Source organism: Pongo pygmaeus, chromosome 7 (assembly GCF_028885625.2).
Source record: "Pongo pygmaeus isolate AG05252 chromosome 7, NHGRI_mPonPyg2-v2.0_pri, whole genome shotgun sequence".
Lineage (NCBI taxonomy): Eukaryota > Metazoa > Chordata > Mammalia > Primates > Hominidae > Pongo > Pongo pygmaeus.
Window position 1 is genome coordinate 111,746,546 of NC_072380.2, and position 17,968 is coordinate 111,764,513.

The window sequence follows — 17,968 nt, forward strand, 5'->3', positions numbered from 1 at the left end:
ATGTACCCTAAAACTTAAAGTATAATAATAAAAAAAGATGTACAAGTAATTTTTATCAGAAAAGTATAGAACAGAATCAGAATGTGAATTACTTGCTTAGGACATAGTTATCCAACATTGTTTAATAATTATCACAAGAGAGCCAAATACTAGGAACGACCGACTGAGATCTTCAGCCTAGAGGGTGGGGTAGACAGGCTTGGCCAGTTCGTATTTTTTTCGTTCCTGTTGAGCAAGGGAGGAAGTACAGGTGAATGTGTTTAATAGATACGTGTTCACTGATGTATACACAACAGACTTTCACTTTGTTTTTCCTTTCATACCTATCGTGACACTCTTAGCTGCATGACGGTAGTTATAGAGACAGAGATTTCTTAGTAATCTTCTCAGGGAGCATAGAGAGTTTTAAACAGTGACTTAGGAAAGTTGGTCATTTTCTGTCTCAACAAAGGATAGAGGGAAGGAAACTAACAATTATTGAACATTATTACCAGACACTATGGTTGGTGCTTATTTTCTTACATCCTTAAAAACTCAGAATAGCCCAATGAAGAAAGAACTCCTTCATTTTTGCATTGAGAAAACAGGCTTAGGCAATATATTGCAATATGGCTTATTAACCATCTCAAAGACACATAACTAATAAGTGGCACAACCAGGAATTGAACCAATATGTTTATATCCCCAAAGCTCTCATCATATCATGCCATCTCAAATCAAGTGTCTAAATAATTGGAAATGGAAGTAATAGAGAGTTTAGTTAAGTACAACTTAGATAGGCTATTATCTAAGCACAATTAAAACTTAGATAGGCTACCGAGTACACTTGAAAACATAGTGCTGTATTCCTCCTCCCCAATGAGGTTGTGGTTCTAAATAATTAGCTTGCATTTTGATTAATCTTGATTGTGCTCTGATACAAAATATTGCAATTATTTGACTTGCAACCTGCTTTATAGAGTTAGTGATTTATTGGATATCTTGGAAGCAAGTCCTTGACAGGCAGTATTTTAAGGTGAAATTGCTATGTGAGGATTTTGTTAACCTGACGTTTTGTGGTTTCGCCTCATAAAACTGGCAAAGGACTCCCAGCGTGGAATGTTAATGGGGTGAAGTAATGAATGCAGGCTGAGTTACAAGCATCCAGATATGAGCAATCCTATAGTTCATACTCCATGATTCTTGCGGGAGGTCTTTGTAGACAGAAGCTTTACTAAAAGATAAAAGCAGTAGGAGATCGTTAAAACTCAGCAGTTGATCAAACTCTTTCTGAAACCTAGGCTTAGAAGCCAAGCAGTGATATGAACATGGGAGAGTAATTAATCTATTACAATCTATCATGATAATTTTCACTTTCTCAAACTGTTGAAGTAAATAATTGTTGAGTACCTATTTACTCTAACCAAATATTAACCTTTTTATTCTTTTCAGCTTTTAAATACTGCCCATTCCACTTCTATATTTTGATCCCTCAATCAGATAGCTAATTTAATTCCAGCATTAGCTATGCAGATTTTATTCCACTGGACCAAAGCAATATACTGTGTTCCTCTTCCCATTTAATTTTATTTTAAAACTTTGCTTGCAGAAGTGAAAGATTTCTTAGAGTTTTCATGGGGCTGGGGTTCTGGCCGCTTGCTTCTAGATTGTATCAAAGCAGCTCTCCCTTTTTTCTGATTTATTTGTTGGACTACTCCATGAGATTTTGTCTGAAAAAAAGAAAAAATGTCCTGTTCCTAAGAAAGTTTGAAAGCCACATATATAGCTGTTTAATTTAAAGGGTATTAATTGTAAGATATGTTTTCAACATTTTTGTTGATCATGTATTTCAAGTGATAGATCACAAGGGTATAGATTACCTTGAATCTTGTATTCTAAAGAAAAGAACCAATTATATATTGAGGGGAATTTTAAGACTTGTTACTATAATGTAGTCAGTTTTGTAGATTACATCTAGTTACAAAGATTATATATGGTTTTAAAAATTGTTGTATTTTGATATTTTATTTTTAATTAAAGGCTCTTCCTTCTCCTTCCACTGTATAATCATATTAAAGTGTCTTTTAGATAAAATCTGAAAACACTTTTCTTAATCATTCTCATTTTCATTGAGGTTCTGAACAGGTAGGCTAGCATTATTGTTCTCAAATGGCTAATGACATATTTTAATCTATGCTTTACTGCTTATCCAATTAGTCAAAAGGTCTTAAAATTCTTTGAGATTCTCTTCTTTAAGAAAAAAAATACAAAGTTCCAATATGTTGACGAGGTTGGGCTCAAACTCCTGGGTTCAAGCAATTCTCTCACCTGGGCCCCCCAAAGTGTTGGAATTACAGGCATGAGCCACTGTGCTTGGCCAAGATTCTCTTAAATTCATCTTTTGCTTTTTATTTCTGCTTACCCTGCTTTAGACTAACTTCTCACCATCAATCACAGAATTGGTTGGGTAGTTTGCTTTCTTGCTAATTTTGCCTTCTTTCACTCGTTCTCTATAAATTGTCCAGACTATCAGATAAAATCCAAATGTTTCATCCTTTGCAACGCTCATATACTGTCTAACTTAGTGAAACAAACTGTTTTCATTGTTATTTGTTCTTCAGAATACTACCTCCTAAGTAAGTGGTACCTCCCCATCAAAGGCAATTTTGTGAAATGTATTATTCAGAGCAACCTTAGCAGTGTAATTCTTATCTGTGTTTATCTGTGGCTCAAGCTAAAATCTCAATCAGCTTAAATCTGGCATCTCAGGGGAGAGTTATTATTTAGTTTCCTTAACATTATTTTCCATGATTGGCAAGGACCTAGTCAAGATGTTTTTGTTAGTTCCTTTTAGAGAAAAGATCACTTTTGGGAAGAAACAGACATATCAGCTTTCAAGTATCAGGTAATTTCCTGTTTAGGTCTTTATATAAATGCCTATCAACTCTTATAGTACTTTTTATTTTATCCCTTTGTATCTACAATTCCAAATAATTAAATCATGCATTCCTTTTATGGCCCTTAGTATCTCAAGCAAAATAAATTTCTCTTCTTTAGATTTTTGCCCTGATTAAATTATTTATTTGTTTTCCAAAGGATATGTTTTTTGGGGGTCATTTCTCAATACTCCCAAAGCTGTACCTTAATGATTGGTTTACTTACATACCCTTGTAACTAGTTTATTGAAAACAAAAATTATTTCTTACTCTACAGTTTTCCTTCTTGGCAATTTCTTACTGCATTTCCTTCTATTCTGTGCATAGAAAAACAATAATGTATTGTAGTGGAAGAATTGGGGAGATAGTGACTCAAATAATTTTCTGTGCTTTGTGGTTTAGATGAGGAACCCTGCTTGAAAAGACAGGCATGCGCGACAGGTACTCAGTGTATATATTGAGTGAATAAATTTGTGTTATTTACATTTTATGTTTGATATGTGTATCTTATTTCCCAACTATATTCTAAGCTTAGGGAGAGCTTAAACAATGTCGTTTTCTATATGTGAATTTGTCTAATTGGTAAGTAAGTAGTTTATGAAAAAATTAAATAATTTGAAATAAGGCAGAATTTCTATCATCTCTAGGTAGCTTTTTTTATTTTTTTGAGACAGAATCTTGCTCTGTTGCCTAGTGGCACAATCTCAGCTCACTGCCGCCTCTGCCTCCCAGGCTCTCCTGCCCTGCTAATTTTTGTATTTTTTGTAGAGATGAGGTTTTGCCTTGTTGCTCAAGCTGGTCTCGAAGTCGAGAGCTCAAGCGATCTGCCCACCTCAGCCTCCGAAAGTGCTGGGATTATTATAGACATGAACCACCATGCCCAGCCATCCCTGCATATTAATAAATTTCATGTATTTGTTAGTCTCCCACAAATATATCATTTATCACAATTTATTTTATCAATTTTGAGATACTTTTTTCATACTTTAACTTTTCTGAAAATAAATGGCCTCTTACTACTGGCCTCAGTTGAAGTTCAGCTCCAATAGAGGGAGTTTGTGTTTGCCTCTGACAGTCAGTCTCAGACACATGAGACCACTTTGAATTAAGTTGTTAGATGATTTTTGGATTTCACTGATAGTGTGAATTTAGACTGCCATAATTGTTAATACTGGGTTTTGGTTTAAATTTTATGAGATTTCTTCCCCTACCCTCCACCTAGTACAAAGATTATGAGTTTTCTTCCTATTTCTATCTACTTCGAAGAGTTTTTCTCTTTAATCTTAAACCAAGGGGTACCCCTTGGGTCTTCCAATGTACATGTAAAATAATTGTGTGTCATGATTGATGGTGTCTTAGATAAGAAGAAATGCAGAATTACAGTCAACCTAATTCGGTAGAATGGCAACTGCAGGAAATTGAGTCAGACCAATTCAATTTGAATTTTGAAGTTTACCAATGACTAACCAAATATTATTAAACAACAGTGATTTTATTTGGGATTTCACTTTCAAGATGGAATTTACATTAATGTAGTATTTAGATTTAATATATTAATAATTAATATAGCTAGCCAGTCAAATAAATGGCAGCTAGCCAGTCAAATAAATACAAAAATTTGCATCAGAGCACAATCAAGATTAATCAGACACAAGGTAGAAGCATGGGGAGAGAGATAGAGCAGTCAACACACATAAGATATTATACAGATGGGATGGAAAGAGCACATGGGGTTAATTAGAACACAAGTTACAGGCAAGAGACTAGAGATAGGGCAGTCAACACAATTTGGATACTGTGTAAGTGGATGGGAAAGACCACACTATCTGAATCTGGTGGCATGGAATGTTTATGTATCCCCTGCCCACTTTACAGATGACTAACTTACCCTCTATGTTTAACACATTTTATGATCTCTACTGTTTCATAAGCTACTTTGGTTACTCACACTTTGTATGATTTCTATCTGTATCTCATAAGATGCTAGTTTACTTACCATCTATGGTTAACATTTCCTATGAGTCTTATTCATCCTGTTTTTCTTGATTTATAATATAACACAATATTCTCAAACAATACACAAAATATACCTTACAAAAATTCTCTATCAGTCAAGGTTTAATTAGAGAAGCAGAACCACTAGGAAATATACTTTTAAAGTAGAAGTCCCTGATCCCTTGGCCATGGGCCAAAATGGTTCCATGGTCTATTAGGAACCAGGCTGCATAGCAGGTTAGTGGTGGGTTAGTGAGCATTACCGCCTGTACTCCATCTCATGTCAGATCAGCTGCAGCATTAGATTCTCCTAGGAGCGCAAACCCCATTGTGAGCTGCGCATGCAAGGGATCTAGGCTGCACGCTCCTCATGAGAATCTAATGTCTGATGATCTGAGGTGGAACAGTTTCATCCTGAAACAATCGCCATCCCCGAACCAAGTCCGTGGTAAAATTGTCTTCCACAAAACCTGTCCCTGGTACCAAATGGTTCAGGACTGCTGATAGAAAGGATTTATTATAAAGATTTCTCCATACTCAATTGTGGGAGTTTTAAAAAAATTCTGTGGGAAATATTACTTTTGTGTTTGGTGCTGTCACCTGAGGTCAGCAAGGCAGGAAGTTGAGCTGGGAAAACAGATATGAAGTAGGGGAAGCAAGGACAAATGGCAACCTGAAAGGTTTAGTGGGACCTGGATACTCTCTGTTTCCAACTTTGCTGATATAGGTGTCTTGTAGGAGAAGATAGCTAAATTTTAAACCTGAGATGATTGGATAAGATAACTTTTAACAAGTTTCAAGTATTTGCAAGGAGATAGAAAAATCAGGAATTGATCAAGTTAAGATTTTTGTTACTATGTGGGTCTTTGTATAAAATGGCTATTTTATGCAAATAAAGAAGCAGTTAATTTTTTTCAGTCAGTTTGAGTGTTTTAAATCAAAATATTCTTTGATATCTTCTGAGGAGCTCTCAATTTGTCCAGCTACATCCCTGCAGTAGAAGAAGAGTGTGAATTCATACATCTGAAAATTCCAGCCCAAAGCAAGCAGCTACGAAAGGAAAATCTACTTTACGTCTCTTAGATTAAAAATTTTTGTAAGTTTGACATTCTACTCCACGATGCATTCTGTTTGTTTTACCTCTCCTTCCCCTAGTTATTAGATTAAGTTGCTCATCTACTAAGACCTACTGTGCTTATTTTTTCATTTGAGTGCTTCTTAGCTTACCACTATACATGCCTATATATATAAGTACCCTCTTTTGAAAAGTCTAGCTCATGATGATTTCTAAGATTCCTTCCAGTTGGGCTCTTTCTGGATTATAGACTTCTAAAGTATTCAAAATTGTGAAATGTTATCTTTCCAGTTTTTATGTGAAACATATTGAGTGAAAATTTAATTCTCTTGGCTTTGTTTTGATAGGTATAAACCCTATATTTTAGTTTGGGACATATTCTGAAAAAATGATTCATTTCAATAAAAGCAGCTATAGTATATTACAATCAATGCTTATATTCAAGCATGTGTTTAGTAAAATGAAAGATTATTAATTTTGAAAAGATACATTTTTAAGGTATTATGGAAGAACATTGTGGTCTATATATTTTGTTTTGACAAAATCACCTTAGGGAATGTGGATCATAATTTTATGTCTACATTTTTTTGCCTTGACATCCAATGCATGTTTTTAGTAATTCAAGGAAATCCATCTGCTTTAAGAGGAAAAACCCTGTTAATTCCAGATTATAAATAAAATTGATCTTTTTGAGTGTTATTGCCAGTTTCATTTTTGAAGCAACTTATTTCTTTCTGAGCCATCAGCTGTAGTGGATTACATTAAACATAACCACTAAGCATTCTCAGTGAACTTTATCCTTCTGTTTTTCCTACAAATATATTTCCTCTAGGATTTCACTAAATAATGTCATTCTTATCATCTTGACAGATGCTAGTAACAGACTGCAACACAGTGATTCTAACAGCAAATAAAAATAAAATAGATAAAATAAATGATAGCATTCAGTATTCCTTTCAAGCATGGTATTTTGACAATGGCATGAATGACATTTTGGGCCACATAATTCTGTCTCATACATTGTTGGATATTCTGTAATATCCCTGACTTCTTCCCACTAGAAACCAGTGGCATCCTTGGAAATGTAACAACCAAAAATGTTTCCAGACAGTGCTATATTTCCTATGGGTGAAAAAGTCACCCCTGTTTGAGAGTCACTGTTTAGAGTATATGTTTTATTCTGTAATATATATTAACTCATTTGAGATGCCTATTTAGAGAGGCATGTCTTCCAAGGATTTTAGAAAAGAATTTAAAATTGTCTTTAAATATTTGAACATGTTATTTGGACTAGTTATTTTGGGGCTACTATTCCAGAACATACTGGACTAGAATTGCTTTCTGTTAAAGTACCCCTTATTAAAACTTTTGATCATATATATAATATTAAAAATAGTATTATCCTCATTGCTATTATATTATGCCATTCATAGAGAATGAATGATGAGGCCAGTGATGGGGATATGTAATTTTAATAATATTTTCTATTTGGAGGTTGAGACTTTGGATGAGAAAGGAGAATTCAGGAATTTAATCAAGTACTGAATAAAGAACCAGAGTCAGAGAACAGGATTTCACTTTCTGAACCATCACTTAATATAGTTGTTTCTTACCCCTGACCTAAAGCTCATGCATTATTCCTTCTGTTATCTTCTCCCTGTCTTCCCTCACCCCTACTCCTAGCCCGAATTAATTGTTTCCTAAGTGTTCCCCCTTTTCTTCCTCAATTTTGTTTATCTAAGCACTTACCATCTATATTTTAATTTTTTCTTCCTTCTAAGTTGTGGGATAATGGAGTGCTGGGTTGAAAAGTGGAGGATTAGAAGGGCGTTATAGTGCTACCACTGGCTACCTCAAGAAGTTATTTGATCTAGACATTGTCTTCAACCAGAACTGAAACTATCAATATCTTGTTTCTTAGTGGCTTGTAGAGACTCTCCAAGTACCCATGGTAACATTTTCTTAGTATCTAAAGCCATTAAGCAAAATTTTATTTCTTTTGTCCCCCCTTGTCTTAAGGCAATTTAGGATTAATTTAGTTTTTTATTGCATTAGAGTATTAGGTGAAGTTGAGTCTCTTAAAGAAAATTCCTTGTATTCCTGGTAAGAATTGCTCCTTCACCTTTCAGCTTCATTCTCATATACATTAAAATGCTTTCATTCAGATTCTTTAATCATAGATAATTTTATGAAATATCCATTGAATTTCCTCTGATTTTTTTTTTATTTATTGTACTTTAAGTTTTAGGGTACATGTGCACAATGTGCAGGTTAGGTACATATGTATACATGTGCCATGCTGGTGTGCTGTACCCATTAACTCGTCATTTAGCATTAGGTATATCTCCTAATGCTATCCCTCCCCCCTCCCCCCACCCCACAACAGTCCCCAGAGTGTGATGTTCCCCTTCCTGTGTCCATGTGTTCTCATTGTTCAATTCCCACCTATGAGTGAGAATATGCGGTGTTTGGGTTTTTGTTCTTGCGATAGTTTACTGAGAATGATGATTTCCAATTTTATCCATGTCCCTACAAAGGACATGAACTCATCATTTTTTATGGCTGCATAGTATTCCATGGTGTATATGTGCCACATTTTCTTAATCCAGTCTATCATTGTTGGACATTTGGGTCGGTTCCAAGTCTTTGCTATTGTGAATAGTGCTGCAATAAACATACGTGTGCATGTGTCTTTATAGCAGCATGATTTATAGTCCTTTGGGTATATACCCAGTAATGGGATGGCTGGGTCAAATGGTATTTCTAGTTCTAGATCCCTGAGGAATCGCCACACTGACTTCCACAATGGTTGAACTAGTTTACAGTCCCACCAACAGTGTAAAAGTGTTCCTATTTCTCTTTTCAGAATAAGGATGCATGGTTACACTAAACTATTACTTATCTGGTTTGTGGCAGAGAATGAGACCTATAGAAGAAAATTTAAACTTAAATGAACAATACTGGCAATTTACTTGTTACGGTTGTTTTTAAATAATGCACTGGTCCTATAAAGTGCTTAGAAAACCTTACTTAAGGGATCAACCTGTTCATTTTAAGTAGTATTGCTTGTCATTGCATTACTCACCAGTCATTTACTACTGTAGCTACTACATTGACAGGTAAATGACCATAGAACTGTCAGTCTGTGTAGCAACACTACTTATAGACTACTTCTAGAATCTTGCAGTTTAGAGCTGTAGGGCAGCCAAGATCCCTTTATAAGGAACATTTAAATAGACTTATGTTCTCATTAGCATAAACACCACTAGTAGTTGAATTGGAATATCAATTTTAAAATTCTGAATTGCTAAAAAAGTGATACTTTACTAGTAAATCAAGAAAAAAATTAAAATATAACCTGTAGGGGCCGGTTGGTTAGTTATGTTAACAACATATGAAATATGTAGGTTGCATTTGTGCATTTTTGTACAAATCAATACAGTAAACTTCTTAGTACATTTTGACTTTGGTGATGTTTGTTTGGTGTAGGTTAAATTGTAAAATTTAAGGTTGGAAATGAAATCTGAAAGCTGCTGCAAAAATAATGGAATTTAATTTAAAGTATCACGTTTACATGAGACAGAAGAATACATTGCATGATCTTACAGCATTTTATAGGTGGTTGACAAGAAATTGTATTTGGAGTTCAACATTGTAACTGCATAGGGATAACTTTAGTAATTTAAGATAAAGGAATACTTAACACAGTATAGCATAAATTCTGTTTTGTTCAAGGAATTTTTTAAAAATTTATCTCAAAATCATTTTTTCAGAAATTTGAGCATCTTTGTAACAACATTTTGGCTGCTCCAGCAACATAGAATAGAGCTTTGTTTTTATTTATTGTAGAAAATTATGAATTTAATGGGGTTTCTTATAACATATTGATAAATCAGATAGAAATTTGGCCAGTCTTATGTTCTGACATCCAAAACTATATTAGGTGAACTCAGTGTAAAGACTCATTGGATCATTTAAATAATAGACTGTGACTTACATTTTTTCAGTATTTGTCTTGTGGTTCATAAAGAAAATGGCTAAATAGTAAACCTGAGATAATTGGATTAAATAATTATTTTTAACAATTCCCAAATATTTGCAAGGAAATAGAAAAATCAGGAATTAATGTTGAGATTTATAGTTACTATATTAATCTTTTATATATGGCCACTTTATGCAAGTAAGAGAACAGTTAATTTTTTTTGTTCAATCAGTTCAAGTGTTTTAGATCAAATAAAATATTCTTTTATATATTCTGAAGAGTTAATTGAGTACTTTCTCTGAGTGTCCCAAGAGGTACAGTATGGAAAGGATGTTTACGGTAATTTACTTGTAAAGTAAATGTTACACTTACTCTGAATCCTCAGTTCAGTGCTTTATTTACAGTCATAGGCTATTCTTCAGAACATCCTTAAAAGCACAGTACAGAAAACAAGATGAAAGTTTTAGATTAAGAGACTTTATTCATTTTCTTCCAGACTCTCCCTAATAAAATTTCTTCTGAATTTCCCATATGAATTCCAAACTTTTTAAATATCAGGCTTCTAATAACACTTTTTTGTCCATTTATTTATGTTGAAATTCTACTGGTATTGCATTAATCTCACATTGATAGGAAAGGAAAAAAAGTTGGCTCACATGTTTTTTTATAGCAGGGTGGTCAAATATAATAGTGTTGCTTATTTTTCTTAATGATGAAGTAGAAAAATGATTCCAAAGCCTACTTAGAGAAGAGCTTAAACTTCAGATAGTGCTTTATCTACATGAGGGAGTAATCATAATTCTTCAGACATGTAAGTATCAGAAATCTTTTTAAATAATAGTACTTTGTCTATTTAAATAGTGTTAGGTTACTGGCAGCTTTGTAGTGAGAGTTTGAATTTTTGTAGAGTTTCTATATTTTAGACAAGAATCTGACATTTAGAAATGTAACATTATTCTTAAATTTTAAAATTGTTTTTATCTGAAGGGGGTCAGGGACATGTAAAATTAATGCCCAGGAAATCTGTTTTTGGAGAAAGATGTGTATGAAAAGTAAAGGCCACATATATGGTGATTTTTAAACTTTACTTTCTTTTAATTAAACATTTTCTTTTGAGATAATTATGTAGATTCACATGCAGTTGTACGAAATAATACAGAAGGATCCTATGTATCTTCTTCTCAGTTTTCCTTAATGATAACATCTTACAAAATTATAATATAACACCCCAACCAGGATACTGACATTGATACAATACATAGATCTTGTTCAGATTTCCCCTGCTTTACTGGTATTCATTTGTGTTTGTATGTATTTAATTATATGTAGTTTTATCACTTATGTAGATTCATGTACCTACCACCATAGTCAAGATACAGAATAGTTTCATGACTGTAGGAATCCCTTGTGTTACCCTTTTATGTCCACATCTACTTTCCTTCTGCTTCCTCCTCACCATCCACTCTAACCCCAAGTCTTAACCACTGGCATCTACTAATATCTCTATGTCCCCAATTTTGTCATTTCAAGAATGTTATGTAAATAGTCATGTAATATATAACCTTTCTGGGATTGGCTTTTTTCACTCAGAATAATTCTCTGGATGTATATGTGTATGTATCAGTGTCTAGTGTTTTACACATTTTTGAAATCATTTGTCTTGTGTATATCAGTAGTTTTTTGTTTTTAATTGCTAAATAGTATTCCATTGTATGGATACAGTACAGTTTACTTCTTCATTCTACTATTGATGGACTTCTGTATTGTTTCTATTTTGTGGTTATTGTGTTTAAACCTGCTATAACATTCTTTTACAAGCCTTTTGTGGACATATATTGTCATTTCTATTGCATACATATTTAGAAGTGGAATTGTTATTATAAGGTAGTTGTATGTTTAACTTTATAAAAAACTACTAGACTTTTTTTCCAAGTAGTTATATGACTTAACACTACCACCAACAATGTGTGTTACAATGAGAATGACATTGTTCCATTCATATCTTTGCCAATATTAGATGTAGTCATTTTATCTGTTTTACTAAGCTTGAAATGATATCTCATTCTTGTTTTAATTTGTGTTTCTCGGTAACTAATAATAATAATCTTTTCATCCTTTTGGCATTTCAGATACCTTCCTTTGTGAAGTGTCTTAAAAGACTTGAAGGTCTTTTGCCCATTTTATGTTAATGGTTTGTCTTTAATTGAATTGTAAGAGTTCCTTATATATTCTGAATACAGGTCAGCTATATGTGTGGATAATATATTTTCTTAGTCTTTTCTTTGTTTTTTCTTTTTCATAACAATGTTTTACAAAGAATAAAATTTTAAAACCTTGATAAAGTCACATTTATCAATTTTTTAATGATTAGTGCTTTTATGATTAGTGCTTTTTTTGACTTCTCTAAGAAATCCAGAATATCCCTTTATATTTTCCTCTAAAAGTCTTATAGTTTAGCTTTTACTTTTAATTCTGTGATTCAAAAAATCAACTTTTTTAAATAGTTGTGAGGTAGAGATCAAGTTTTTGGATTTTTTTTCTCATTTATTCAGTTATTAAAGCATCATGTGTTGAAAAGACTTTCCCCATTCAGTGCCCTGGCATGTTTGTTGAAAATCAATAGACAACATATGCATGATTTTATTTCTGGAATTCTATTCTGGTTTTTTAATCTGTTTGTCCATGGTCATGCCAGTTACCGTGGTCTTGTTTGCTGGGGCTATATACCAAATCTTCGAATCAGGTAATATGAGTCCTCTAATTTTGCTATTTAAGAATATTATATAAACTACTATATATATGTTTTTTGCTTTCTTTCTATATTTTATTATCAACTGGTCAGTTTCTATTGAAAACACCTGTTAGAATTTTGATTGGGATTTCATTGAATTTGTAGATATTCTTGAGGAACAAAATGGACATTTTGACAATATTGAGTCTTTAATCCTTGAACGTAGTGTATCTCATCATTTTTTAGGTCTTTTTCTCATGAGGCTTTTGTACTTATTTCTTGCATACTACATTCCATTTTCTTCTTTATGTAATCTGTTAGGGTACCCACAGAATATTTTTCTATAAGGATATATTTATATTTCAAAATTTATATAATTATACTTACTGAGAAAATAAGATGTGAGTTCTAAGAATTGACAGTTTTGACGGTATGTGATTCACATGTTAAAGCCTATTCTAAGCACATTATATTTAATTTTAGCTTTTATTTTGCCTAGCATATAAAAATGGATTCAATGTTATAGTTAATGAAAACAATGTCAGATTATTTTGTTACCTTATGTTGCTTATACATGGAAGCATTATTTTGAAATTCAGTGCCTCTCAATCGTTTATATGTTGCAGAATTTTATTGTTTTGAAGCTTAGACATTCTTATAATTTTTATTAATTAACAGAGGTTGTTACCATTATAAAATTTTAGCATCTTTGATTAATAATGAGGTCCATTACATACAGGAAGACATGTATTCTCTCACTCTATCTGTGGTAGATCAGTGGTTATTTCTTTTCCTTTTTATTATGAGGTATGTCAGACATACAAATAGAGAATAATACAATGAGTGTCACAGATCAAAAAGAAAGTCAAGTTTTTAATTTCCTCATGATGATCTTTCTCCTGTTTCACCATATCAGAGTTGGACACTATTCTAAAGTTAGTGATTATTATTCCTGTGCCTGTAAATACTTTTAGTATATATATATATATGTACATATATATGTATCACTTTTAAAATATTTAAGTTTCATATTGTTTTGCATGTTTTGGTTTGTTTGCTATTTGTATTCTTTTGAACATTTATTTAATATTAAGTTTGGAAGAGTTTTTGTATTAGGTCGTTCTTGCATTGCTATAAAGAAATACCTGAGACTGGGTAACTTATAAAGAATAGAGGTTTGATTGGCTTACAGTAGGCTGTACAGGAACATGATGCTGGCATCTGGTTGACTTCTAGGGAGGCCTCAGGAAGCTTAAAATCGTGGGGGAAGGTGGAGGTGGAGTAGGAGCAAGAGAGAATGGAGGGGGAGTGCTACAAACTTTTAAATGACCGGATCTCATGAGAACTCACTCATTGTCATGAGGACAGTACACAGGGGGATGGCACTAAACCATTCATGAGAAATCCATCCCATGATCCAGTCACCTCCCACCAGGCCCCACCTCCAACACTGGAGATTACAGTTTGACATGAGATTTGGTAGAGACACAGATCCAAACCACGTCAGTTTTTTTTTTTTTCCAGTTTTTTTCAAACAAGACAGGCTTTATTTAGGTCACTAAAAATAATGTTTTACAGAAAGGGAACCATAACATTGCACAACAAAGTATGCTGTTAAATCTCAAACAAGAAAGGCAGTGCTTTCTTTAAGTCACCAAAAATCATGTTTCACTGCATTTTTCCCCCAATTCTCTTTAGAATACTTTGAGACTACTTTGCGGTTTCCAAATATAAACTAAAATTTGTTGGACAGAGTTGCTCAGTCTCATCAATAGAATAAAAATAGTTTGCAAAAAAAATTTTGTTTAATGCCAACAGATAACAAAACAATGTGGTTTCTGCTTACTAACTCCAACATCTAGTGAAATGGCCTAACCTATGTATACTTTCATGAACATTTCACTGTGAACACAGTTGCCCTTTTTTTCTGCCATCACAGATAGCCTCCTTAGTAGCAAGTATCTTGTCAGAGCACTTTCGGACACTCAGGAAGTAATTCCTAACATAATAACTATAGTTATGTGGGCAACTCAAAGAACAGGGCCCACCTCTGCCAGAGTCCCCACGTGGCATTGCTTTTGTGCTCTGGGTAAATAAGACCCACCACCTTGTTAGTTGGAACAGTTGGAACCCAGAGTGCAAAGCTAGATGGAGGAGTTGTTGTTACAGACCCATCAACACTTTAATAAATTGCTGGGGGGTTCTAGGTGCTATAATATGCCTCACAGGCAGCAACATAAGCCATCTCTGGGAAGAAGTCATCATGGTATATTCTGCTAAAAACTATAGAAAAGATCAAAGTGTTTCAATAAAGCCTTCAGATTCTTCTCAGACTAGGACATGTTTCCAAGGGTTTCTGGAAGTTTTACCAAAAGTTACAGCAAATGTTGTGCCCCATAAATGTGAAGGGGGTGGAGGTGTCTGGTCACCTGGGTGGTAATTATCAGGCACAAGCTTCCACGAGAGGACCTCATTTATTTAATTAGTTCTTTTCCCTTCAAAGCCAGTAAATACAGCACTTCCTTACTAGGAGGCTGAGGAATAGTTGAAGATGATGCACAGGTGTTTTCTTCTCCAGGTTCAGGAGCAGCCTGGGGCATGCTAGTCGATGTGTCCTGCTGCTGGCACTTCCGCGAGGTGACGCCTGCTCTCAGCCAGCCTGTTGCAGTTGGTGGTGTGGTACGCGGACCGCCTCAGAGCCTGCAATGCTTCCGGCTTGGCTTTGTGCCTTTTGTGGGTGGCTGGTTCAGCTGTGGTTGTCTGACTGTCTGTGGACCGTGGTGTGGATGGATTCAACAAAGGTGAGCTGGGAGAGAGCTCCCCCTGGCTCCTTTTGTTGTCTGTGGTGCTTTCTGTAATTGAAAGAAAACACTTAGATGAAGTCACCTTTTTATACTGAGCTTATTCCCATGGATAGATTATAACTGATGGGGTAGTGTAATCAAAGGTTATTCTTAACCCGTCCACCGTCTCCTTAAAAAGGTCAGCATTCTTTTCTGCTGGGATATAATGCACCTTCATGTTGGCTGCCACATAGTGTGATGGTGGCAAGGCCTCTCACTGGCTGAAAAAGCTGTGTTGATAGCAAAATGCTTCTCGTGGGGCTCCAAAATCATTATGATGTTGGTCTGTCGTGGAAGTCTCATTAACTGTTTCCTTCTGTTAATGTAGTAATGATCACCCTCAAGCCACTTGTTCAGAACTTTGGGGATTTCTATAGTTATTATTCTTTCTTCCATTTCCCTTTCTGTTTACAGCTCCAGTTCTTGCACTTAAGTCTCTTCTTCAATAACACTTCCTTCACTTATTTTTCATCCTTGTCTTCACTACTGTTGGAGAACTGCTTATTGAATTTTCAGCATTTTCATCTTTGTCTTCAACTGGGGGGCTTTTTTAGACAGATTTGATGCCAGACAGCCTGCAGCACTTCCTTCTTCCTGTGCTTCTCAGGTGAGCTGCAGCTTTTCTTGCCAATTCGTGCTGTCATCCTTGATTTGCACCTGTATTACAGTGCACATGATCTTTGGCTGCCCATCTATCACAGCTTCCATTCCAACTATTAAAATGTATTAGATATTCTGGGATCTTTCTGCCTTTTTTGTCATTCCCACCAATAACAACAGCAATCTGGGTCAAACCCCCAGGCGTCCCACCAGAGCCCACGTGGCACTGGGCTGCACAGGAGGAAAAAAGATTTAACGCAAAACAGAGACCATAGTCAAGAGGCCTCCTCCACTGGCTGCAGGGCCAAACCGCAGCCTGGCCTGGACAGCACAGACACGAGGCTCTCGACTGGGGCTGGGAGAGTTTTCCATTTTGAGTTCTATAATTCTTAATTCAGGCACTTAATTGCTATATAGTAATTCCAGTTTTATGAATACAATGTACTGCAATTTATTTTTATTGCTGATGATTTATTTTTAGAATTTGATAAAGCAATTTTAGATTGTATACTCTTTATTATTTAAAAAATTACTATTTTTAATTGACAAATCATACTTGTATACATATATGGGGCACAGTGTGATGTCTTGATATTTGTATACAATGTGGCATGATTAAATCAAGACAGTTAACATATCTGTCATCTCATTTACCTATCCTTTTTCATGGTAAGACATTTGAAATTTACTCTCTTCATTATTTTGAAATACATACTACATTATTAATTGAGTTTAGTCACTTTATTGTACAGTAGATCTCAACACTTATGCCTCCTCTCTGTCTGAAGCTTTGTACTCTTTGATCAAGAATTTCCATTCCCTCTCTTCACATCTTTCTAGCCTCTGGTAACCATCATTCTGTGCTACTTCTACAAGTTCAACTTTTTTAGATTTCACATACGTGTGAGATCATATGGTGTATCTTTCTGTGCCTCGCTTATTTCACTTAGTATAATGTCCTCCAGGTTCATCTATGTTGTTGCAAAATGACAAATTTTTATTTCCTTTTTAAGGCTGAACAGTAGTCTATTGTGTATATATACTGCATTTAAAAAATCATTTTATCCATTGATGGCCAGTTAGGCTGTTACCATATCTTGTCTATTGTGAATAGTGCTGCAGTGAACATGGCAGTGCAGATATCCCTTTGACATATTTTTTTCAGTTCCTTTGGTTATATACCCAGAAGTGGGATTACTGAGCCATATGGTAATCTTATTTTTAGTTTTTTGAGGAACCTCCATACCGTTTTCCGTAATGGCTGTATTAATTTACATCTCTAGCAACTATGTACAAGATTTCCCTTTTCTCTGAATCCTCACCAATACCTGTCATCTTTTATCTTTTTGATAAAAGCCTTTCTAATGTGTATTAGGTGACTTCTCATTGTGGTTTTAGTTTGCATTTCCCTATTGATTAGTGATGCCGAGCATTTTTTTCATGTACCTGTTCGCCTTTTGTAGGTCTTCTTTTCAGAGACACAAATGGCAAATGTTCAGGTTTATTGCCCATTTTTCTTTCTTTTTTTTTTTTGAGACGGGAGTCTCGCTCTGTCGCCAGGCTGGAGTGCAGTGGCACAGTCTCGGCTCACTGCAACCTCTGCCTCCCAGGTTCAAGTGATTTTCCTGCCTCAGCCTCCTGAGTAGCTGGCACTACAGGCACGCGCCACCATGCCCAGCTAATTTTTGTATTTTTAGTAGAGACAGGGTTTCACCATGTTGGCCAGGATGGTCTCGATCTCTTGACCTCGTGATCCACCCACCTCGGCCTCCCAAAGTGCTGGGATTACAGGTGAGCCACTGCGCCCGGCCGATTGCCCATTTTTCG

General features: G+C 34.8%; 1 protein-coding gene and 1 pseudogene across 23 annotated transcripts in view; one reads left to right on the top strand and one right to left on the bottom strand.

Annotated features, from left to right (window-relative positions):
- Positions 1-17,968, top strand: part of VPS13B (vacuolar protein sorting 13 homolog B) — a 915,151-nt gene that overhangs the window by 336,543 nt on the left and 560,640 nt on the right. The gene's annotated exons all lie outside the window — the stretch shown is intronic.
- LOC129042877 (male-specific lethal 3 homolog) lies at positions 14,881-17,653 on the bottom strand (annotated as a pseudogene).